The sequence below is a fragment of the Boleophthalmus pectinirostris genome, unplaced genomic scaffold, assembly GCF_026225935.1.
Source record: "Boleophthalmus pectinirostris isolate CB_2022bp ecotype Guang Dong unplaced genomic scaffold, ASM2622593v1 HiC_scaffold_1, whole genome shotgun sequence".
NCBI classification, from domain to species: domain Eukaryota; kingdom Metazoa; phylum Chordata; class Actinopteri; order Gobiiformes; family Gobiidae; genus Boleophthalmus; species Boleophthalmus pectinirostris.
In genome coordinates, this window is record NW_026570970.1 from 10,514,287 (window position 1) to 10,539,530 (window position 25,244).

The following is a 25,244-nucleotide window of genomic DNA, read 5'->3' on the forward strand; positions in this document are numbered from 1 at the left end:
CAAGTATGTTTTTGAAAATAGCTTGACATGGGCCCTTGAAGGACCTTTTTTAAACCCGTGCCATGATTTCGTGACTAGTTCTTATGACACAGCACACAGCAGGACGCGCCACGCCAGGATTTTACAGTTCCCGTAATGCCCCATTAATTGGACCCTTGTAGACTGTCTCTGGATTTTGCCCCCAAGTTCTAAATACCTATTAATGACTGTGTATGTAATAAGACCGGGGCAGGTTTAACACTATAATAAATGTGTTTTATGTGTCGGACAAAGAGCGCTTGAATGCACGGTTTCCTGCAGTAAAGGCTCTGATGTCTGGAGGCTGAAGTCTTATTAGAAAAGACATTTAAAAGTCACTGTCTTATAATCTCAGCGGGGTGTATTCAAGCCGGGATAAAAGCGAGTAAATAGGGCTGATCATAGAGGAGAGAGTTGTGGAGTTGGCTACTGATGACTACAATGTCAGTGACGGGGATTCTGGGAAATGCCGTTCTAAATTGTTGATGGTAAAAGGGAGCAAATGTCAAAGCCCTAGAAACCAAATTATTGTGATATTTGCAAGACGGGAACGCAAAGATAGTCTTCAAGTTGTTGTATTTAAAAGTAAGCAGCCCCGCGGAACAAACTGTTCTTTTCGTAAAATTATGCACGAAACAAAACAAAACTTTCTAAATACGGTAAAGTGTTGTAATCTCAGTTGCAAGGTAGGTATTTACAGGTCTTATATTACACAAAATTGACTCTTGTGAGCTTTAATGCATGTTATAATGTTGTTGTCTCATCAAAAACAGACCTGGAGTTGTGTTTTGTTTCATTCACACATGTTTGAGTAACCCTTAATTGTTAGTCTGTTTACATCTCCAAAGCTCAGTACGTTCTGTTTCACCTTGTGATGTCATGAAGTGGTAGTTTTCAAGTTAACAGCTACCTTCTATCTTTAATTCAGTAGAGCTTGGTGATTCCAGGGCTGAGATTATCCAAATGATTGGGTAAATAAATAGGTGTTTAAGAGAAGAACTCGACCTAAATATGCAGGGTTTGTGTGTTAAACATGTGTGAACGAAACAAAACACAACTCCAAGTCTGTCTTTAATGTAATAATAGTAATAATAATGGAATTTTTGTTGATATGTAAGTAATAGTTTAGCAGATTTGCAACCAAATTATTGTGTTATTTGCAAGATGTGAATGCTACACTAGTCTTGTATTTATTAGGGATGTAACAATGCCCAATTCTCTCGATACGATATATTTATTGTGATATTTTAAGGAGGCTTACAAAACTGTGCTACTTTTCTGTCAAAGCCCAAATAATTAAGATTTAAAAGTGCTTAATAACAGTTATTTAATATGCAGATTGGACTGAAACAAAGCAAAGGATCATGGGATATGTAGGATTCCATGTAAGTTGTGTCTGGAAGAGTTATACAGTTGTAGGGAGTATTATCTGTTACATAAGAGTGAGTTGTTGTACAGTTGTAGGGAGTATTATCTGTTACATAAGGGTGAGTTGTTGTACAGTTGTAGGGAGTATTATCTGTTACAAAAGGGTGAGTTGTACAGTTGTAGGGAGTATTATCTGTTACATACTGTAAGGGTGAGTTGTTGTACAGTTGTAGGGAGTATTATCTGTTACAAAAGGGTGAGTTGTACAGTTGTAGGGAGTATTATCTGTTACATATGAGTGAGTTGTACAGTTGTAGGGAGTATTATCTGTTACATAAGAGTGAGTTGTACAGTTGTAGGGAGTATTATCTGTTACATAAGGGTACAACTGTACAGTAGTGGAGAGTATTATCTGTTACATCAGGGTGAGTCGTACAACTGTAGGGAGTATTATCTGTTACAAAAGGGTGAGTTGTACAGTTGTAGGGAGTATTATCTGTTACATATGAGTGAGTTGTACAGTTGTAGGAGTATTATCTGTTACAAAAGGGTGAGTTGTACAGTTGTAGGGAGTATTATCTGTTACATAAGGGTGAGTTGTACAGTTGTAGGGAGTATTATCTGTTACATAAGGGTACAACTGTACAGTAGTGGAGAGTATTATCTGTTACATCAGGGTGAGTTGTACAACTGTAGGGAGTATTATCTGTTACATAAGGGTGACTTGTTGTACAGTTGTAGGGAGTATTATCTTGTTACATAAGAGTGAGTTGTTGTATAGTTGTAGAGCGTATTATCTGTTGCATCAGGGTGTGTTGTACAGTTGTAGGGAGTATTATAATTAGTAGTACTATTTTGTTTGTGGTTTAACTCTAGCTGCATACTTTTTTTCCTGAAGTTCCACAATCAATAACATAATAAATTTGGATATTTACATCAGATGCCCTTCCATATCTTGAAACTGTGTAACCGCACAATGGTGACCTCTAGTGTCTGACCTCATTTACCCCTGACTTCATTTGAATCCGCGCAAACAAAACGCTCACCTTTTCTGTCGGTATGTCACTGATGATTCATAGAAAAGTATGCTATGGTGACTTTTCTGAAAATTCCTGAGTTCTTAAGTAAACATCTGCCTCCAGTCATCGCTAATCCCATCACAATTTGGCGCAAAATGGCACCGCGTCAACATGCTAACCCCAGTCAGAAGAGAACAAAAGGCTCAATCAGGGTTAAGCAGCAGTAATGTGTGTGTTTGTACCACCTCAAAACAAGTGTTAGCCTCTGGGTGTAAAGAGCAGGGAGGATACAGTGCGCCTGGAGGACAGATCAAGCCCGGCTAATCCAAACGACGCGATGATTGGTCTCATTACAATGACAACACCTGGAGTCGGTACAAAAGGACACGCCGTTTCCTGTGAACGGGGTCAGACTTTTGTGTGTTTTTTACTGCTAGAGCTAATGTTTCACTTTAATGCTTATTTAAGAGAGTACGAGGTCTACAGCTAAAACATTTGTAAAACTGCGCCTTGAGAAAAAACTAAATTGTGTCGTAGTAGTAGTAGTTGTTGTTGTTGTTGTTGTTGTTGTTGTAGTTGTTGTTGTAGTTGTTGTAGTTGTTGCAGTTGTTTTAGTTGTTGTAGTTTGTAGTAGTGGTGGTTAAAAGTGGAAGTAATAGTAGTAGTAGTTGTAGTTGTTGTAGTTGTTGTTGTAGTAGTGGTGGTTAAAAGTGGAAGTAGTAGTAGTAGTAGTAGTTACTGTAGGCCTGAAATGGAAGTAGTAGTAGTAGTAGTAGTGGTGGTGGTTATTGAAGGCTTGAAGTAGTAGTAGTAGTAGTAGTAGTAGTAGTAGTAGTAGTAGTTGTTGTTGTTGTTGTTGTTGTTGTTTTAGTTGTTGTAGTAGTGGTAGTTAGAAGTGGAAGTAGTAGTAGTAGTAGTAGTAGTAGTAGTAGTAGTAGTAGTAGTAGTTGTAGTTGTTGTTGTTGTAGTATTGGTGGTTAGAAGTGGAAGTAGTAGTAGTAGTAGTAGTAGTAGGTTACTGAAGGCTAGAAGTAGTAGTAGTAGTAGTAGTGGTGGTGGTGGTTATTGAAGGCTAGTAGTAGTAGTAGTAGTAGTAGTAGTAGTAGTAGTAGTAGTAGTAGTAGTAGTAGTAGTAGTAGTAGTAGAGGTGGTAGTAGTAGTGGTTGTTGTTGTAAGCTAGAAGTGGAAGAAGTAGGTAGTAGTTATTGCAGGCCTGAAATGGAAGTAGTAGTAGTAGTAGTAGTAGTAGTAGTAGTAGTAGTAGTAGTAGTAGTAGTAGTAGTAGTAGTAGTGATTGTTATGGGCTAGAAGTGGAAGTAGTATTTGTTGTTGTAGGCTAGAAGTGGAGGTAGTAGTAGTAGTAGTAGTAGTAGTAGTAGTAGTAGTAGTAGTAGTAGTGCCTGTTGTAGGATAGAAGAGGAAATGGTAGTAGTAGTAGTACTGGTTGTTGTAGGCTAGAAGTAGTAGTAGTAGTAGTAGCAACAGTAAGTAGTAGTAGTAGTAGTAGTAGTAGCAGTAGTAGTAGTAGTAGTAGTAGTAGTAGTAGTAGTAGTAGTAAGTAGTAGTAGTAGTAGTAGTAGTAGTAGTAGTAGTGGTTGTTGTTGTTGTAGGCTAGAAGTGTAAATAGTAGTAGTAGTAGTAGTAGTACCAGTAGTAGTAGTAGTAGTAGCAGCAGCAGTAGTAGTAACAGGCTAGAAGTGGAAGTAGTTGTAGTAGTAGTAGTAGTTGTCGGCTAGAAGTGGAAGTAGTAGTAGTAGTAGTAGTAGTAGTAGTAGTAGTAGTAGTAGTAGTAGTAGTAGTAGTAGTAGTAGTAGTAGTAGTAGTAGTAGTGGTGGTGGGGGTTGTCGTAGGCCAGAAGTGGAAGTTGTAGTAATACATCAAATAAAAAGACTACTTCTCCTACTACAGTACACTAGTAAGAAGAAGTGTCTGTCAAATGTTGTCTTGAATATAAAGTATAAATAATTTGCCGTTAGTAGGCCATGTTAAATTACCCTTAAGATGGATGCCTGCAGTATTTGTGAGTTCACAAACTCAAGAGAATCCATCTTGGCAAAGGTGACGCACCCAAGTGAACCAAAACAAACATGGCGACGCCGACAGATGTACTTCGGCCTATTTAAGCGAAAATATAGACTACTTTGTGCATTTGTGAACAGGGAGGATGTCTGTGCTTTTCTCGCAACTGGATGCAACAAAAGTTCAATTTTTTCGGCTTGTTCTGATTTGAATGAAGTTCCACCTTTTCGCAATCGCTTTCATATCAATCGGGGGAGAGCCGGGTTAAAGCCGCACTGCGTAACATTTCTAGTGGAGGGTCCGCCACCTGCTTGTCTCTATGGAAAAGTTATGGCTTTGTCTAGAATGTTTCACAGTGTAGATGAAAGTAGGGGTGTAACATTATCCAAGTCTCACGGTACGATATCCTCACAGTATGAACCTCACGGTACGATATTTATTGTGATATCGTGGGAAAGCTCACGAAATGTTGGGGAGGCTCACAATTAGAAATGTACCAATACCCAAATCTCTCGGTACAATGTTTTCACGATACATCGCATGGTATATTTATTGCAGTATTTTGTGGAGGCTTACAAAATACACTACTTTTTCCTCTTAAAATACTTTGACAAAACTTAATCCAAAGAACTAAGACTTAGGCCCCGTCCACATTAGTACGTATTTGAGTCATTTTTGTTGCGGATGCACTTTTGTTGTTCGTCCACACTAATCCGATGGAAAATGGCTCCAGAGATGGAACGATCTGGTGCCGCCAGCTCACACGAATTCATCTGTGTACGGATTTGTGTGGACGCCTGAAAACGTTGATACACTCTAGTTTCTCTGCCGTCCTTATTGGACCACGTCACTGTGACTTACGCCTTCCTGATTTGCTCTGTTCGTGACATCGGTCATGTGACACTATTGCGGAAAACAGTTTAAACAAACCAGAGACAAACGGGAAACAGCTCAGATAGAATAACTTGCTAGTAGAAAAGACTGTTTTCACTCTTGCAATCTTCCTCGGCTTGAAATCGGCTGCTGCAACTTCAGACACGGTGCTCCACTTCCTTGTTTTTACCGCCCACGTGACGTCATGACAACGTGATGTCAGCCTAGTCCTGTGTCTAGCGTTTCAGGAGGTTGGTTTTGCATTACTGTGTGAACCTGTGTTGTCTGGACGCAAATCGTTTCCGATACGGTGATTCGTTTCAATATAAACATAACCTTAAAAGTGCTTAGAAATGTTGTTTCTTCTTGAAGTCTACACTGAAATGGAGCAAAGGATCATGGTCTATGTAGTTCCCACTGTCTTTTTTTAGCTATTGCTGCACCATAACTCTTAATTTAAGCGAAGAGACTTGTAATTCGATATATTGTGATGGTCCACGAGAAGAGAACTTTGACGATACAATATCACGATATCACAATATTTTGGTCATTGTTTCATCCCTAATCACGAGCGAGACAAGCAGGTTACAGCACTACGGTACATTACAAGTCAGATCTGAGGAGAGGCGACCCTATTCACAGAAAGAATTATTGTATTTTTGAGTAATAGAAACACTCGTAATGAATAAATGCTTGGTACAGGTAGCAGACACTCCACCAGAAAAGTTTCGCAGTGCACCTTTAATGTTAAACACTATCACAGACCCCATTTCTCACAATCTTTAGGGACAAACTGCATATGTTTTCCAGTGGAATTTTACAAGAAACGATTGCTGACAAATTATACCTTCATACTCGCACAGCCCCCAGGTGAAATCAGTCTAAAGGTCCTAACAGTTCCTCTGCATGTTTTAATAAAAGCATGTCCCGGGAGTCAAAGCAAGGCCATAAAAACTGCCTGTCTCCTTGTGTCTTGCGTCCTTCTCGGAGCCAGACCCTCTGTGTTGTGATGGTGATCTATGCCGTCCGCCTGGAACCCCGCCAGAACCCCGCCCCCCGCCTTTGTGACGAAGACAGGCCAAGGATCCCGGGACGACTCGCGAGTTAAAAAGCCAGAAAAAGACGAAGAGAGGGGCGCTGAACGTGAAGCAAAAGAATCGTGAGCTTTGTTTCACAAGTGGAGCCAGAAGTTCAGGCTTTTGTGCGGGAGGTGCAGTCAGGAGTTTGGGTGTCGCGGAGTCTCGGCGGAGGAGAGGACCGGGACAAGATGGGACAAAGATGTGGAGATACTGAAGTGGTGCCAATGAAGGGGCCTCATGAAAAGTAAAAAGGCATTAGTCTATTATGGAAAGTCTAAATGCACTCGTCAACCTCATCGTGCCGTAATGAGTCGGCGACAAACGTGGAACTTCACAATATTTGGTAAAGGGTCAAAGTTCTGAAGGAAGAACTTTTCAAAATATGTGAAAAAATCTGCTAAAACTAAAATTCACTCAATAGACGTTTTAATACATTTTAGTTTTACGTCAAAATTGAAAAAGTCTACTGAATGAAAGAGAAATCAGATGGAAAATTTAAACCAAAAACACTTTCTGGAGATGGCGTAACTGCAAGATTCCAAGGAAAACGTTAAAGCCATACTTGGGAACTTTCTCCGTGGATAAGTTTTATGCCATTCTGTGAAAAATTTAAATCCAAAAAAAAGGGAAAATAACCGTAGAAACAAGCACTCCAGGCCAAATAAGCGTCAGGATTGTGGAGATGCAAATAGACTTAAGTCTATTTTCTGGATTTTTGGAACCTGTGTTATTTTAAAATGCACTGAAAACTAAAAATCTTTAAAATCTTTAAACTAAAACTTTACATTTTAGTTTTACATCAAAATTGAGAAAGTTTAAAGAATGAAAGGGAAAATCAGAGGGAAAATTTAACACAAAAACTGTGGAACTATGAAAAATTATAGCCAAAAAAAGCAACATCACAGTGGAAACAAGCACTTCAGGTCAAATAAGAGTCAGGTTTGTGGAGATGCAAGCCCGTTCAGAGTAAAGACACATGTTTTTCTATGTTTATTTAGTAAATAAACATTACCACAATGGGAAAAAAATGCTTTTACTTAAGTCTATTTTCTGGATTTTTGGAACCTGTGTTATTTTAAAATGCACCGAAAACTAAAAATCTTTAAACTAAAAATCTAAATTTTAGTTTTACATCAAAATTGAGAAAGTCTATTGAATGAAAGGGAAAATCAGAGGGAAAATTTAAAGCAAAAACTGTGAAACTGTGAGAGATTATAGCCAAAAAACAGAACATCACCGTGAAGACAAGCACTCCAGGCCAAATAAGAGTCAGGTTTGTGGAGATGAGAGCCCACTCACAGTAAGGAGTGGGCTTGTGTTTTTCTCTGTTTTTTAGTAAATAAATATTACCACAATGAAAAAAACATGCATTTACTTGAGTCTATTTTCTGGATTTTTGGAACCTGTGTTATTTTAAAATGCACCCGAAAACTAAAAATCTTTAAAATCTTTAAACTAAAAATCTAAAATTGAGAAAAGTCTATTGAATTAAAGGGAAAATCAGATGGAAAATTTAAAGCAAAAACTGTGAAACTGCGAAAGATTATATATAAAAAAAAAAAGCAACATCACCATGGAAACAAGCACTTCAGGCCAAATAAGAGTCAGGTTTGTGGAGATGCAAGCCCGCTCACAGTAAGGACGCATGTTTTTTAGTAAATAAACGTTACCAAAATGAAAAAAGCATGCGTTTAGTTAAGTCTATTTTCTGGATTTTTGGAACCTGCATCATTTTAGAATGCACTGAAAACTAAAAATCTTAAAATTTCTTCACCAAATGTTCCTTTTATAATAATATTTTCTACTGTAGCACTAAAATAAATATGTAAAAATAATAAAAACAAATCCATAAACGTTCATAAAATACTACTACTACTATCCTTAAAATAAAGCTTGAGGATTTTTGTGGTGTGTTATTGCTGGATGTGAAGGCGGTTAGGGCTGAGCAGGCCTTTCCATCACCCAGACAGCTGCATTGTTCTTGGGCTACGGGGACAGATCCAGAGGGGGGCACGACCAGAACATCCACCTCCCTCTGACTTTTGGTTTAATCCCCGTCGGACCACACATCTAAGACACAAATACTTAATACTTAAATACTTAAAACAGTGCATCCTGTTATACGAGGATTTTGCTGAGGTTTTTAAGAACATTTAAAGCATAAAATGTGGTGATTTTGATAAAGAATTTACCTGATTTTAAGCTTCATTTTTCCACCACTGATGTGTGACGGAGTAAAAAACCAAATCATACTGAAGCAAGTTTTGTAAAGTAGCTACCAGAGATAACACCGACTACTATCTAACTTTTCTAGAAAATGCGCTGCTACCTGATTGTCTCCATGGAGTTACGTAGATGGCAGAAACTCCATCAGAATAGTTTCATACATAAGACACTTGAGACTGATCCTTAGCCAGTGTTGGGAAGGTTACTTTTAAAATGTATTCCCCTACAGATTACAGATTACATACCCCAAAATGTAGTTTGTAACGTAATCCGTTAAATTACTTAAGGTGCGTAATGTAATCTGAATACTTTGGATTACTTGATTTGTGGTAGAGTAGCAAAGACTAGGATATCTTCACATAAGATGTTTTGTCTGCTAAAAGACAATGAAAAGGCCGAGTTTTTACTTAACCATATTAAAAATATTATTGATAGAAGTGCCACGGTCCGCGCAGCATGGTTTAGACCTGTTAAATCCTGTTTTAGTCCTGGTTTAGACCTGTTAAATCCTGTTTTAGTCCTGGTTTAGACCTGTTAAATCCTGTTTTAGTCCTGGTTTAGTCCTGGTTTAGACCTGGTTTAGACCTGGTTTAGTCTGGGTTTAGTCCTGTTTAGTTCCTGGTTTAGTCCTGGTTTAGACCTGTTAAATCCTGTTTTAGTCCTGGTTTAGACCTGTTAAATCCTGTTTTAGTCCTGGTTTAGACCTGTTAAATCCTGTTTTAGTCCTGGTTTAGACCTGTTAAATCCTGTTTTAGTCCTGGTTTAGTCCTGGTTTAGACCTGGTTTAGACCTGGTTTAGTCTGGGTTTAGTCCTGGTTTAGTTCCTGGTTTAGTCCTGGTTTAAAACAGGTTTTAGACCTGGTTTAGACCTGTTTTAGTGTCTTGCAATGAGTGAAATTACGGAGAAAAAAGAAAAAAAAAAGGGGGATATAACAGTAACTGTAACTGAATACAGTTACTTATAATTTGTACTCTGATTACATAACTCCGGTACATGTAATCTATTACTCCCCAACACTGTCCTTAGCCCAGGCATCCACGATCCATTGGCAGATCGTCGGTCTCTCTGTCTTGGTGAATGTGTATTATGAATGTGAATGTGGGTGGATCATTTAAGTTTTTTTATTTCCTATGAGGAGAACTCAAATATACCTTGAGTAATAATGTGTTTAATGCAGCTTTGTGCACATTTGTTTACGTTTTACAGAAATGAAACTTAAAACCACATGACTCATTTGCATAAACTATAAGAAAAAACAGCTCTCTCCTTGTCAGCTTCTGTCGGACTCCACGAGGCTCCTGACTACAGTAGCCGTAACCGACTCCGACAATCCATCAAGGGGTACGGCTTCGTAGTTTACCAAAGTCATACAAAAACATTTTGACAGATTAACTTCTTGAGTTCTTTTTAAAGACAATGCAGTAAAGTGTATTTACTTTGTTAACCTGTCGATGTGATTCTTCCTCCATGGGGAAAAGCCGTCCGTATTTCTCCCTTTCGTCCATTAGTTCTCGTTCAATGTTTTTCTGTTTATTGATGGTGATGCGAATCCTTTCATTTAATAGGTAAATACACTTTACTGCATTGTCTTTAAAAAGAACCCAAGAAGTTAAAGTATATAAGAAGACAAAATGAACATCTTTATATTTTGACAGTTTTTGAGCGCCGTGTACCACATAAAATCAGTTCAGTGTCAGTAAGCACAACCAGAATTAATACATAAAGCGCACTGGGTTATAAAGCGCAGTGTTGATTTTTGAGAAAATTAAAGGATTTTAAGAGCGCCTTATAACCCGAAAAATACTACATGATCTTCGCAACCTTATTTTATCAATAAGCGAGGAATGGCTTTTGCAAAGATCTTGACAAACTTAGAATACAACATTGAGGCCTCATGATGAATCAGTTCTGCCCACATCAACCACAAAATGTTGGCTGTTCTAAAACACATTTCTATGATCTTCTCTGGCAGTTCTTTGTTTTTGGCTGAGCGTATCTAACCCACCATCACCCCCATGACTGCCTACCAAAGAAAGACTCATATCTACTTCAACTTTGCATCTCCAGTGGTGAAACGAAATGAAGTAAAAGTAGCAAAGTACCGTATTTAAGTCAAATTTTGGGTGTACTTTAGGTAGTGGATCCTTTTACTTCACTAAATTTGAGAGCAGGTATCTGTACTTTCTACTCCACTATCCATTTTTGGACAGGACTGAAAAGTAAAAGTATTTTTATTATAGTTTGAGACCTTCTGAGGATTTATTTTTAACACATTCATAATTTTAGCAAAACAAAAAGAGAAAAAAAATATGGATTAAATAGTTTTTGTTGGCCAAAATTTAGCCCATGTCTGTATCAAAACCACTACACTTGAAGCTTTATTAGACCTCAAAATATGCACAAAATACTATTACTTTTTACTCAAAATGTGTGTTGAATCCCTCACTTGTCCAGGTAGAATCCATTGGCAAAAACTAAATTCAATCTGTCAACTGGACAAACGTTTATTTGGTTGACCGAAAACTGAATGAATTTCTCCTTTGCCTTTATTTTTTTACTCTTTAAGTACATTTTTAAACAGGTGCTTTAATACTTTTACGTAAATAGATTTTTTTTTATGGGATACTTTTACTTTTTTATGTATTTTCTTTGGTATCTGTACTTTTACTTAACAAAATTTAGTACTTCTTCCACCGCTTATCTCCCACTAAAGACAATACCAGCTGTCCCGTGCAAACAAACGCTACCAGACGCTCCAACTGCAGAGATAGGAAACTGCATTTGCTCATTACATCCTATTGAGACGGCCGATCAAGTACATTCTGGAGTGGGCTCATGTCCTGGAGGAAGTACTCAGCCAGGAATACGCTCGGAAAAAAGTTCTTTGTCATGCTAGGAGCGAAGGAGAGGAGCGAAGGAGAGGAGCGAGGAGAGGAGAGTGGTGGAAGGAGGGAGGGGTCATGGTAGACAGGAAATTCCAACAGAAAAAAAGTTGGAAGTTGTCCTAACTACACAGCGGCAGCGTGCCAGGAGTGGCTATACACAAGCGCTCAAGAGCACGGGCCTGCTCTATCAAAGAAACTCACTACACATGGAGATTATAGCACAGCCTGTTCATATTGATCCATTGATAAAAACATCTGGGTGTCTGTGTGTGTAAGATATATAGAGTTTAAACCGCTCATTACTCATTAAAGACTTGTGTTTATAGAGATTTAAAAAGATAATTGTCTGCAAAAGTTATTGATAATATCTTCCATCGTGTTTAGGGCGACGAGAATTTCAAAATAAAAAACTGTAACGCCCGGTTTGTGGTGGTTGGTAAAAGAGGTGGGACCAAGTCGTTGTTTTGCAAGTAAATCTCAAGTATTTGACCTCAAGTCCGAGTCAAGTCCCAAATCAAATACAGGCAAGTCTAAGTCAGATCTCAAGTCACTGGCCCATAGGTTCAAGACAAGTCCAAGTCGTCTGCTTTGAGCGTCAAGTCATTTCAAGTCTTTAAACCAAAGTACAAATTTTAAGAATTTTAAACTAAATTGTACTTAAAAAATCATAGTGTATTTATATATGAGTATTTATAGAGTATGTAAGAATTGGAGAAGTGAATTTTTTTCCTTTTTAAATGTTTTCACAAGATCTTAGAGTGAATCATTACAATCAGAACAGAAAGAATTCAGATTTAAAAGTGCTTCTCAAGTCTTCTCAAATCCGAGTCAAGTCCCAAGTCACTGACCTTCAAGTCCAAGTCAAGTCCCAAGTCTTAGTCCATTTAATCAAGTCAAGTCTGAAGTCCTAATAATAGTGACTCAAGTCTGACTGGAGTCCAGGTTACGATGTGCAAGTCCTCACGTCTGGTTGGTAATAATAAAATTGTGAAACGTGTGCGTAATTAAGGAAAACTGTCCATGACTAATATGTGCGTCAGTATAGTCGCATTTTTTTGTGTTTTGGTCATTTTTAAGCAGCTTTTCTGTATTTTACCTAAACAAATGACAATGTAAGTCTCTCTATACTCTTGGTAGGTATTAGATTGGTCAAAAATAGGGACATCTGGGACACTTCTTGTACAAAACTAGGACAAATCTGGGAGAATTTTGAATAAATCTGCTGGGACAGGGGACACGAGGCTCAAAACTGGAACTGTCCCGGGTAAATAAGGACGTCTGGTCACCCTAATCTTGTTTAAATCTACATCCACACAACAGCCAAAACAATATAAACACAAGATATAAAGGAGCAATCGTATCAAAGCGCCGCTATGTTATGCTTTTTTCTGATCTCTGTTATAATGTTGTTTCCTTATCACAAACATTCTGTATCTGGAGTTGTGTTTTGTTTCATTCTGTTAACTTAACAACTTAACTGAACTGCTGTATCAATATATCACCAAGAGTATTTTTTGGTATATTTTACTAAATTATTTTGTTACAGCGCTACAGTTTTATTGCTTGTTTGTGGAAGGAAATTCGTTTATGCAACACACTTGACATTTTCACTGTTTTGATGAGTTAAATGGGTGTGTTTTATATTAACTTTGCACAAGAAGTGGTTTAACAAAAACTTTTAGGATCACAGCCATGATTTAGCCTCTATTTTTATTGAACTGTATTGAATCGATTTGAAATAATGTCAAAAGTGCACTGTATCAAGATATGTATCGTATCATAGCCTAAGTATCAAGATATGTATCGTCTCGTGGCCTATGTATCGAGATATGTATCGTATCGTGGCCTATGTATCGAGATATGTATCGTATCGTGGCCTATGTATCGAGGTATGTATCATATCATGGCCTATGTATCGAGGCATGTATCGCATCGTGGCCTAGGTATCAAGATATGTATTGTATCGTGGCCTATGTATTGCGATATGTATCGTATCGTGGCCTATGTATCGAGGTATGTATTGTATCGTGGCTTATGTATCGAGATATGTATCATATCGTGGCCTATGTATCGAGATATGTATAGTATCTTAGCTTAAATATCGATATGTATTGTATCGTGGCTTATGTATCAAGTTATGTATTGTGGCTTATGTATCGAGTTATGTATTGTATCGTGGCCTATGTATTGAGATATGTATCGTATCGTGGCCTATGTATCGAGGTATGTATTGTATAGTGGCTTATGTATTGAGATATGTATCATAACATGGCCTATGTATCGAGATATGTATCGTATCGTGGCTTATGTATCGAGATATTTATCGTATCGTGGCCTATGTATCAAGGTATGTATCGTATCATGGCCTATGTATCGAAATATGTATAGTATCGTGGCCTATGTATCGAGATATGTATTGTATCATGGGTTATGTATCGAGTTATGTATCGTATCATGGCCTATGTATCGAGGTATGTATCGTATCATGGCCTATGTATCGAGTTATGTATCGTATCGTGGCCTATGTATCGAGATATGTATCGTACCTTGGCCTATGTATCGAGATATGTATTGTATCTTAGCTTAAATATCGATATGTATTGTATTGTGGCTTATGTATCGAGTTATGTATTGTATCGTGGCCTATGTATTGAGATATGTATCGTATCGTGGCCTATGTATCGAGATATGTATCATATCGTGGCCTATGTATCGAGGTATGTATTGTATAGTGGCTTATGTATCGAGATATGTATCATAACATGGCCTATGTATCGAGGTATGTATTGTATAGTGGCTTATGTATTGAGATATGTATCATAACATGGCCTATGTATCGAGATATGTATCGTATCGTGGCTTATGTATCGAGATATTTATCGTATCGTGGCCTATGTATCAAGGTATGTATCGTATCATGGCCTATGTATCGAAATATGTATAGTATCGTGGCCTATGTATCGAGGTATGTATCGTATCGGCAACTTCTTAATGATACCCAGCCCTATTAACAACTACCGCTTCATGACATCACAAGGTGGAGCAGAGTATTTTAAGCTTTGGAGATGTAGACAGATGAATAATGAAGGATTACTCAAAGATGTGTAAACAAAACAAAACAAAACACAACTCCAGGTCTGTTTTTGAAGAGTTAACAACATTTTAACACGGCTTAAAGATCACAAGAGTCAAGTGTGTAATATAGAACCTTTAAGTTGATCTGTTTTAATTGCTACAAACAAATACTTCAAGCAAAGCAGTGTCATTACAGCGCGTTACAACATAAATATAATAACCGTCCAATTAGAATAAACGTCAAAAAGCCTCGTTCGGACTCTCATGTGACCACAGTGTATGTTTAAGTTAATCCACACGATATTAGCTCCAGGTTTAGCGAGAAGACCGAGCTTCCTCGAGGCCGTAGCATCGCTGGGAGATGGCGACAGGGGGATTAGGGGCTTACAACAGAGTGCACTACCACCACCGTCTCTGAAAGGAAGTCTTAAAGGACTGGCACAAGCTTCTCACGGGCCCCGGGGAGAGAAAGACGATACCTGTTTTATTGATAGGAGGATTGTGCGCGTGAGGTAAGTGGATTAGAGCCCGCCGTCAATGGAATAGTATGTGTATTGTTTTTAATGTTTGTTTTTTATTTGTTAGTTGTTTTTTTAGTGGGTGTGACCCCTGACCTCCTTGTGTTTGTTAGTAATGAATAAAACATAAATAAATAAAAAATAACACAGGGAGGTAGAGGAGGAAGTTGGTCAGATCCTGCAGTGAATTAGGGTAAAGTGTGGAGACTTCACAGTGAGTCCTGGAGATGTGGAATCTACCTGGTATTATAAAGCTGTGAACTATAAAAAGCCAGTTAAAGGTGCACTGTGTGACTTTTTGGAGGGCCTTCACCTTCTTGTTTCTATGGATATGTCATCGCTCTGCCTGGAATGTTCCACAGTATGACATTAAACAGCTCTACTTTACATTTGGTAAATGGTAAATGGTCACATTTTTCTATATTTTCCAAGAACTGAACCAGAAGGACTAAACCAGGTCTAAACCAGGACTACACCAGGACTGAATCAGGCAGACTGAACCAGGTCTAAAGCAGGTCTAAAGCAGGTCTAAAGCCAGGACTGAGTGTCGGATCGGGTCCGGAGGTATGCCCATGTAGACCGTCGGGTGACTGCAAGAGAAAGGACCAGCGCAGAGATTCGCGCCCCACAGGACTAAGCGCAGCCATCGCCCGATCACACTTTGGGGACACCCTGCTCCTTGGGCTCCAATATTAGTCCTGGTTCAGTTCTGGTTTGGTCCTGTTTTCGTCCTGTTTTAGACCTGTTTTAGACATGGTTTAGACCCGGTTTAGTCCTAGTTTAGCCCTGGTTTAGTCCTGGTTCAGTCCTGGTTTAGTCCTGTTTTAGTCCTGTTTTAGTTCTGTTTTAGTCCCGTTTTAGCCCTGGTTTAGTCCTGGTTTAGTCCTGTTTTAGTCCTGTTTTAGTCCTGGTTTAGTCCTGGTTTAGTCCTGTTTTAGTCCTGTTTTAGTCCTGGTTTAGTCCTGGTTTAGTTCTGTTTTAGTCCTGGTTTAGTCCTGGTTCAGTCCTGGGCACATGCGTTGTATTCTATGATTTATGTTCTGTAGGTAATTATGAATGGTGTGAATGTTAATAACATGATTCCGCATAATTTTGAGTGAAAAAACAACAAATATTACAGATTTTTACTGGACTGGCGCCTTTATATTTGTACTGAAAGTGATTTAAAAATCCCCACTACACCACTGGTTTTATAGCTCAAAAATACCTACAAAAACAGGCATTCTGACTGTGAGCAGGTCGCCTCTCCACAGATCTGAGCTGTAACTTGGTCTGATTTGGTCTGCATGAAGATAAAATGTTTAACACCATACTGTGAAACATTCCAGACACAGCAATAACATCTCCATGGAGAAAAGCTGTTACAAAAAGTGACACATTGCGGCTTTAAGAATGTGGTAGTTCTTTGGAAAACAGATGGAGACTTTTGGATGGTGTTAAAAGTGCTTCTTCACTCAATAAAGAAGCAGAAGTCAGTTCTGCATTTCATTTCAGTGAGCATTAAGTCTATGGGAAAATTGGCTAAATGATTATTTATTTACGACGTGCTAATACTGCTAATGGTAGAAGAAAAATGTGAATGAATGGAATTTTTTTTCTTCTATTTCTGCCGCTTTTTAAGCAGGAAAGCAGAAAGTTTACTCAGATTTTGGGATGCAGTTCAACACAAAAAAGTCCAGTTCTAACATTGGCTAAATTGGAAAGTTAAAGTCTTACTTCATTTTGTAAATATTAAAGAAAATGTGTAATATAATATTTATGGATTTTGAAAATTAGGGAGGCCTGTTATATGGTAACCTATGATATTAGCCTAGGGCAGGGGTGGGCAAACTTTTTGAATCGTGAGCCACAAAGGGTTCTAAAATTTGACAGAAGGGCTGGACCAGGACTAGATGGATGGAGTTTTTGGTAATCCATCTCATAAGAGAAAAAAATAACATGGGATAGGTAGAAAATATATCCCATGTTATTGAAATATCCCAAAATTGAAAACCATTACAAGGCATTCCAACAAAAACTCTGTCTTTCAAGTTCCACAGTATTTACTATTTATAGAAATTACTTTTAAAACACTGAAAATTATTTTCATTATTACTATTATTCACATTTCGCAGGCCAAATTAAAAAGATTAAAGGGCCACATATGGCCCCTGGTCCGTAGTTTGCCCACCCCTGGCCTAGGGTGATAAGAATTTCAAAATAAACTGGGACAGTCCCTGTTTTTTGGTGGTTGGTAATAATAAAATTGTGAAATGAGTACGTAATTAAGAAAAATTGTTACGCAGAGACCACACTGAAAAAAAATACTTCGGAGGGTAGGAAAATGTATTAAGTTGAGTTAATTTTTACACTGAAATAACATAATTCTTCGACAACTACAACTTATTTAATACCAAATGACAAAATATTACTCATGTAGTTTAAGTATTGTGTTTAATGAGTAAGTTCTACTATAAAATCACCAACACATTTTAGAGTTTTTACAGTCGCTGCTCACAAACCCAGAAATACTAAGTAATACCAAAGTCCTTCTAGATAATTCCCTGCACTCGGCAACAAGATTGGCAAAGGTTGGCGGTTCGAATCTTGCTCTCGACTTAAAAAAAAAAAAGAAACATCATTGGTTGAGCGATCAGACCCACTCATCCACAGGTTGGCTGGTGTTATTCTAGCTCCCAAACATGAATGCTGTTGTTGTGTCCTTGGGCAAGACACTTAACCCACCTCGCCCCAGTGTGTGTGTACACTGGTGTGTGAATGGGTGAGTGGTTGTTTGTTGTAAAGTGCTTTGTGAGCCTTGAATGTGTAAAAGCGCTGTATAAAAATGTGACCTTTACCATTTATTATACACAAATAAATACTAGACATATAATATTTATTTAATTATTTCATCACAGCAATGAGATTATGACAATACGTTATTTATATACTTAAATATTACTTCTGACTAAAAAAAAAAAAAAGTAGAGTAACAACTGCTCAGTAAATTCATGACTGAAGTACATTTTACTTAATACTAACAAGTAAATTGTACCTGATATTACAGCAGTAAACATAACTTAAAAAGTGCGAGTGCAAATTACAAGGATTTTTTTCTAGAAGGTCTTTATTTCACTGCTTTCATGATGAATATGTGAGTCAATATAGTCACATTTAATTTGTGTTTTGGTCGTTTTTAAGCAGAGTTTTTTATATTTTACCTAAACAAATGACAGTTTATGCCTCTCAAAGTGGTCAAAAATAGGGACACCTAGGGACGTTTCTTGTATAAAACTGGGACAAATCAGTGGTTTTGGATAAATCTGCTAGGACGGGGGACACAGGGCTCAAAATTGGGACTATCCCGGGTAAATAGCGACATCTGGTCACTCTATATTAGCCAAAAGATCCTATGTAGAACTAGATGACCATATTCTAAAACACTAGGTACTTGAACAATATTTTTAGATAACATATATTTTCTATTTGCTAAAACTGGGTATTTGTTTAAGCATAAATCGCTATTCCACTTTAATATAGAAGCGCACTATTTCGAGCTCTTATCTTGACAGGAATACAATAATCAACTCTGTTTTGCTAGCGGCGAACTGTTTTCCGCCACTGGGAATGCAGTGGGCAGTGACTTTATGGGAGTACTACACTGAAAACAGCTGGCTTGTTTCCAATCGCAGTAAGGCTGATGAGAAGAGACAAGTCCAACACAAAACTCTAATTATTGGCTGTAAAAGTGAAACAGCAACCTGGAAGTCGCAAAAGAACTCGCTGGAGAAGCTATATTAAGCAATCCCGACAGATATTTTCGTCGACGTTTTTCGCTTTGATCAAATCTACCTGTATTTATATATCTGGTTGCCATGACGCCCCTATTCGTTCCTATCTCTTACGGGATGTGATTCCTGTCCCGGCCTGTTTACAGATCCTGCTCAGACCCAGCTGGCTTCCCCCTCGCCGCCATCAGTCTCTGTCAAATCCGCGAGCCCGCCTCGGCCAATCAAACCGGCCCGCCGCCGCCGTGACGATCCATCACCGCGGAAACACCGGGCGGATAATTGTTCCACGGGCCGGGCGTGAGGAAGACCCCGCCTCACCCGGACCGACCATTAGGTGCTGGTACTTAGGGGCGTTAAGGGTAAAATGGGTGCCCAGGGAGAAGCGTGAGGTGGAGGGAGAGCAGTGATCTGTTCGTGTCAGGACTTTGGAATGGACTGGGAATTTTAGAAAGACAAAAGTTAAAAAATGTTCTAGTTCAATTTTAGAGCATCAATGTACGGTCAATGGTGTAATGTCTTTATGTGCTCATTATGGAGTTTAGAACAAGGTTTGATGTACCGTATTTTTCGGACTATAAGGTGCACTTAAAATCCTTTTGTCGTCTCAAAAATCAACAGTGCACCTTATGTATTAATTCTGGTTGTGTTTACTGACCTCGAACCGATTTTATGTGGTACACGGCGCAAAAAAATCTGTCAAAGTGTTTTAGTACAACTTTGGTAAACTATGAAGTCGCACCACTTTATGGATTGTCGAAACATTACGGGTTTATTACGACTGCATCAACGCACAAGGAGCGAGCTGGGTTTTTTCAGAGCTTATAGTTTATGTAAATTAGCCATGTGGTTTTAAGTTTTGTTTCCGTAAAATGTGTGCAAAGCTGCATTAAACACATTATTACTCAATGTATATTTGTGTCGTCCTTGTAGGAAATAAAAAAAAAAAAACTTAAATTATCCATCCACATTCACATTGATAATACAAATTCACCAAGACAGGGAGGCAACGCCGGGCGAATTACGCCACGATCTGCCGGTGAATCGTGGATGCCTGGACTAAGGATCAGTCTCAAGTGTTGTCTGTTTTTTGCTTAATGTGTCTTATAATCCGGTGCACCTTATGTATGAAAATAGACGAGAGAATTCAACATTATTGATATTGTGCCTCATAATCCAGCGCCTTTATAGTCGGGAAACATTTTCCTAAAATTGTGAAACTACAAAACTGCTTATAACTTCCAAAGCCTAAATTGATCTATATAACTACAATACAGGTCAATTTACTACTGTTATGAAAAGGGTGAAAAACAACTTCCACACTTTTTTAAAACTATCCCAGTATTTTACGTATTCACCATGATTAGTTAAAAAGAGTTAGACTTAAACAAACTTTATTGATCCACAAGGGGAATTATAAGTGCCCCCAAACAACAACTAGCATGCTAACAGTGCACCAGCCTTAATAAAAATGCTTTATAATTTGACGCAAACAGCAGAGAGCGGTTTCACATTGACCCTAAGAACTGCTTTTACATGATATTTGTACTGGGACAGATTTTAACTTTTTTACATTTAAAAAAAATCAAGCACAGCCCTTTTAATCACAACTTATATATCGAATTATAAGTTCCTTTGCTTCAATACATTGTTCTTTAGTAGGAAGAGCTAATAAACATAGGGAACTACATATCCCATGATTCATTTCAGCGCAGACAACATAAAGAAATATGTTTTTTACGTGAATTCTTGGGATTATGATAGTAATACTTCGCACCAAAATCTTGTCAAGGGATTTTAAAAGCAAACAAGTCTCAATAAATCGCAATAAATATCGTACCGAGAGATTTGTACCTAGTTAACACAAATAATAATACTGACAAAACTGGAAAAAGTTAAAACAACGCTATCCAACATTTAAAAAATCCGTATAGTAGTATGGGTACAGTAAAAGTTGCTCCAGGTTTGTGTGGAGCTTGTGTTTTCTCGGTCTGGGCCTCTGTGAAGACGGATGGGCTGTCGGGATAATCAGACCACAGCTCACTCACTGATTTATCACAGGGCCGCACCGGAGCACAGGTGTACTCCTGATCTGATCGCCTAATTAATACAGACTCTTTGTAATTGGCGAGGGCTTGTCAGGACAAAATGGTGGCCAATTTGGTCCAGACGTGTGAGGAGGAGGAATGGTGCCGGTGAGCGCTCTGAACTGAACGGGCTTTCACGCTTTGGCTGGTTTGGGATATGGCAGAAAAGTTAAGTCAAGTCAGAAAAAGTCTTGGTTTAAGTCGTGTTAAGTTATTTATTTCTTGTTAGACACATTTAATAGTTTGTTTTGTTTTTTCAGCCTGGTTTCAATAGGCTCTGTTCACGCTTACGTCACAAATTAGGAAGACATTTGAAATAGGAGCCCTGCACCCACGGGACCAGACGCAAAAAGAAGAAAACTGGGCTATTTTCAAATTTTTTTCTAGATTTTGTGAGACTTACTACTGAGACCAGAGCCCGCCAGAAGTTGTCATCGCATCTTTCCAAACTAGAGGTCTGTGCAGGACAGAATTTTCAGTCCCTCTACCGCCTTCACCCGCAAAGAATTGTAATTTTCATTCCCAGTGCAGTGCAGGACACATTTTGAAAGCTCATTGTGGGCGCGGGCGGGATGATAAACTACAGTCCCGCAAACTAAATATGAGTGTAAAGTAAAATATACAAATGATTAATGTTTGCCTATCGTACATCATTTGTGCTGGATATTTTATTTGGCATTAATAAAAAACATTTTAAGTAGCCTAAGCTTGTAGATGTAGTCTAATCTCGCGCACATTTTAGACATTTTAGACAATTCCTTTCAGCTTCTCCATGTTTGATAGAGTTTAAGAAAGTGAATGTCCCCATCTTGCGGGATTTGCGGGTGAAAGTGGGACAAAATATGGTAGATGCAGGTGGGAGAGGGAATGAAAATTACAATTCTTTGCGGGTGTGGGCGGGAGTAGGACTGAAAATTCTGTCCCGTGTAAACCTCTACTTTGGAAAGATGCGATGACAACTTCAGATGGGCTCTGTTCGCAGTAGTAAGTCTGACAAAATCTAGGAAAAATTTGAAAATGTCCCAGTTTTCTTCATCTGCATGTCATTGTAGCGTTCTGTTATGTTCCGCTAAGCAACAGTTACAAGAAACACACAGAAATAAGGGCTAATTCAGGCTGAATCAGGACTAAAACCGGACTAAACCAGGATTAAACAGTTTTCAGTCCCGGTCAAGTCCCGGTCTGAGTCCTGGTCTGGTTCCAGTCTCAGTCCTGGCCTCAATCACGGTCAGGTCCCGGTCAGGTCCCGGTCAGGTCCCGGTCAGGTCCCGGTCTGGTCGCAGTCAGGTCCCAGTCTCAGTCCCGGTCTGGTCCCAGTCTCAGTGTCAGTCTGGTCCCAGTCTCAGTCCCAATCTCAGTCACAGTCTGGTCTAGGTCTGGTCCCAGACTCAGTCCCGGTCTGGTTCCGGTCTGGTCCCGGATCTGGTTCAGTCCTGGTTCAGTTCTGGTTTAGTCCGTATGCGGCACAAAAACCCAGCATCGCAGTTGATTTAAACACAAAATCGAAAACTGAAAAAACGAATCATTATCCAGTTTTTCATTTTGGTTTTGGAGACAAATAATGAAGAAAATTTTTTTTTTTTTTTCATTTTCTTATTTTTGGTTTTAGTTTGAATGAACTAATGAACGGACTTTTGCGCCGCATACGGACTGAACTAGGACTAAGACAGGACTAAACCAGGGCCAGGTAACGGATCTCTAACGAAAAAGTTACATAGTGCGGCGTTAAATAATGTCCAGTCTCCTTGTTTGCTTTGCGTCGTTCACCTGCCCATAAATTCCCCGTTCTGAACTTCATCAATCAGTTGAGAATTTCCAAGTGCAAACACCGCGATCCAGGCCAAGTCACTCCGAACGGCGAGAACTCAATAGGGCCCCTCAGTCCCCCCCCGCGTGACCTCTGACCTCCCCAGACACAGCTGACGGCGAGGCTGCCAGCTCGACACAAAGAGCGTCCTCATTGGCCTTGTGACGCCGCGCTCGTTCGCCAACTCAGCGCGGCAATTAGCGCCTTTTTTTAAACCCAGACGAGGAGAAGACGAAGAGGAAATACCCTAAAACAGTGCACAATGCGTGGAAGAGGCAGCGCACATCAATCTCAAGGCGGGCTGGAGCGGGCGGGGGGTCAGGGCGAGGTGAGCCGGCCCCCCGGGGAGGATCACGAGGCTGCGGAGGATCAGCCGGGACATACCCCACGGCCTGGTCTTCATCAAGTCATCGTTACAACTGGTATCTGCAGTGGAATTTGACACAACTTTCTTTTTTCCAATTAGAACCACAGGAACAGATGGAAAGAATAGTGTTTCGAATCCATCTTACATTTATATCTATGTGTTCATTTCGATTTGATAGACATTAGATAACTGTTACATTATGTTGAGAGGCAATTCTGCGCAAAAAAATGAACTTCTGCAAACTCTGATCGCAGTATAAAAATGTAAACACATGGAAAGAATAGTGTTTGGAATCCATTTTATGTTTATATCTACTAGGGCTGCTCGATTATGGAAAAAAACGTTATCGTGATTATTGAAACGATTATTTTTTTAGTTACACGATGCATTTATTCAGTATTTCTCTCTCAAAAAAACACTTTGTTATTGATAATTTATGCAAAACTTTCTAACTGAAAATAAATACAGGCTGCAAATCTGTACCTTAGAGCAGTTTTGTGATGAACAAAATAAACTTTGAACATGAAATAAGTCATTGAAAAACATAAATGTATCCAAAATAAATTACATATCCAGCTGTTCTACAATCTCTATTTTTAAAAACTTAAATAAATATACTTATTTATATAAAAATATCTCAAAATAAACTCTGTTAAACTTTCGTTTCAACTCGTTTATATGAGTTTGGAGATCATTTAATTCACAAATCGAAATCGCGATCAAAATTTGATTAATTGCAAAGCCTTAATATTTATTTAGTTGTTCATTATGTTAAGATGCATTTCTATCTTCTACAAAGTCTCTGATCTTTGTATAAAAATGTAAACACATGGAAAGAATAGTGTTTTTTAATTCAATTCTTTACACAAAACTTAAATTCTGTATAAAAACATAACCTGATATCACGGTTTGAAAATATTTTTGAATATTTGGGTCAAAATCACGTTTTCCGTTTCTACAAAATTAGGTCGTATCATCACTTTTTCATATGTTCTTTTAAGCAGGCCAGAATATAGTTTGTTATTTTTGTATTACACTTTCATTTAACCAGGAAAGTCCCAGTGAGATTACTAATCTCTTTTTCAAGGCAGTCCAGGCCAAGACAGCAGCACAGATCAGATACAGAACAGTGTGCGAACGCTCCTGCTGCTTTCTTCAAAATGTGACAAAGGCAATTTCTGAAAATCTAACATGTCCTATTTTATTTTAGTCCTAAATATAATTACACTAAAGTAATACCATATTTTTGTCATTAAATGTTACACTAAGGGCTGATCCAAATGAAACACAAAACACACACCAAAGTTCTTGTAGAAATGTAAATGCAAGGGAAAAGCGAAAAGATCCAAAGCACACTCAGATGGCTGATATCCAAAAGCCTTTTTTAATTTTTAAATAACATTTCAGCAGAAAAAATCTGATATTTTTCTTGCTTTGGACTAAAGTACACAAGATGATTGCCAGCCCAGGTGCTCATATCCCCACCAACGAAGGGCTGAACCATAAAAAATATCAAACTGATATTGATTTGATTTGCAATTTGTGTTTTAATAATAGGATTCTGTTCAAAGTTCGCAGTTTTGAAAATTCACATTTCAGAACAGGTTTGTGCAGATCTTAAGTGCAGGGTTAGCCTTTGTTATACAGAATAAGACAGAATATTTGATTATTTGTGGGAAAATTGCAGTTTGCCCATTACATCCATTCAAATTGTGATTTCTGTTTAATAAAATTGTGCACATATCGTTATAAGAATTTCTGCATTTTCTAACCAGTCCTTAACGCAACAGCCCATCATGTTTAGTCTTGGTGGCGGCGGCACTTACACTGGACTCACTTCAGATCAGGACAAATTTAAAGGTGAAAGATACGAGATCAGTGAACGATTTTATGCATTTAATCGACCAAGAAGCCCAAATTTGTTTGTTTTTTCTGGGTGAACAAAATATAATAATCAGAATTTCAAAACGTGTAATGTTATGTGATTATAATTTATATAATTATATCAGGGAGAAGCAATATTTAAAGGTGTATTGTGTAACTTTTCTGGTGAAGGGTCCATCAGATTTCTCCATGGAGATGTTATTGCTTTGACTGGAATGTTCCACAGTACGGTATTAAACCTTTCTACCTCC

At 38.4% G+C, this 25,244-nt stretch overlaps 1 protein-coding gene across 1 annotated transcript in view; it reads right to left on the reverse strand.

The window, feature by feature from the left end:
• gli2a (GLI family zinc finger 2a) overlaps positions 1 to 25,244 on the reverse strand; it is a 210,261-nt gene that overhangs the window by 96,269 nt on the left and 88,748 nt on the right.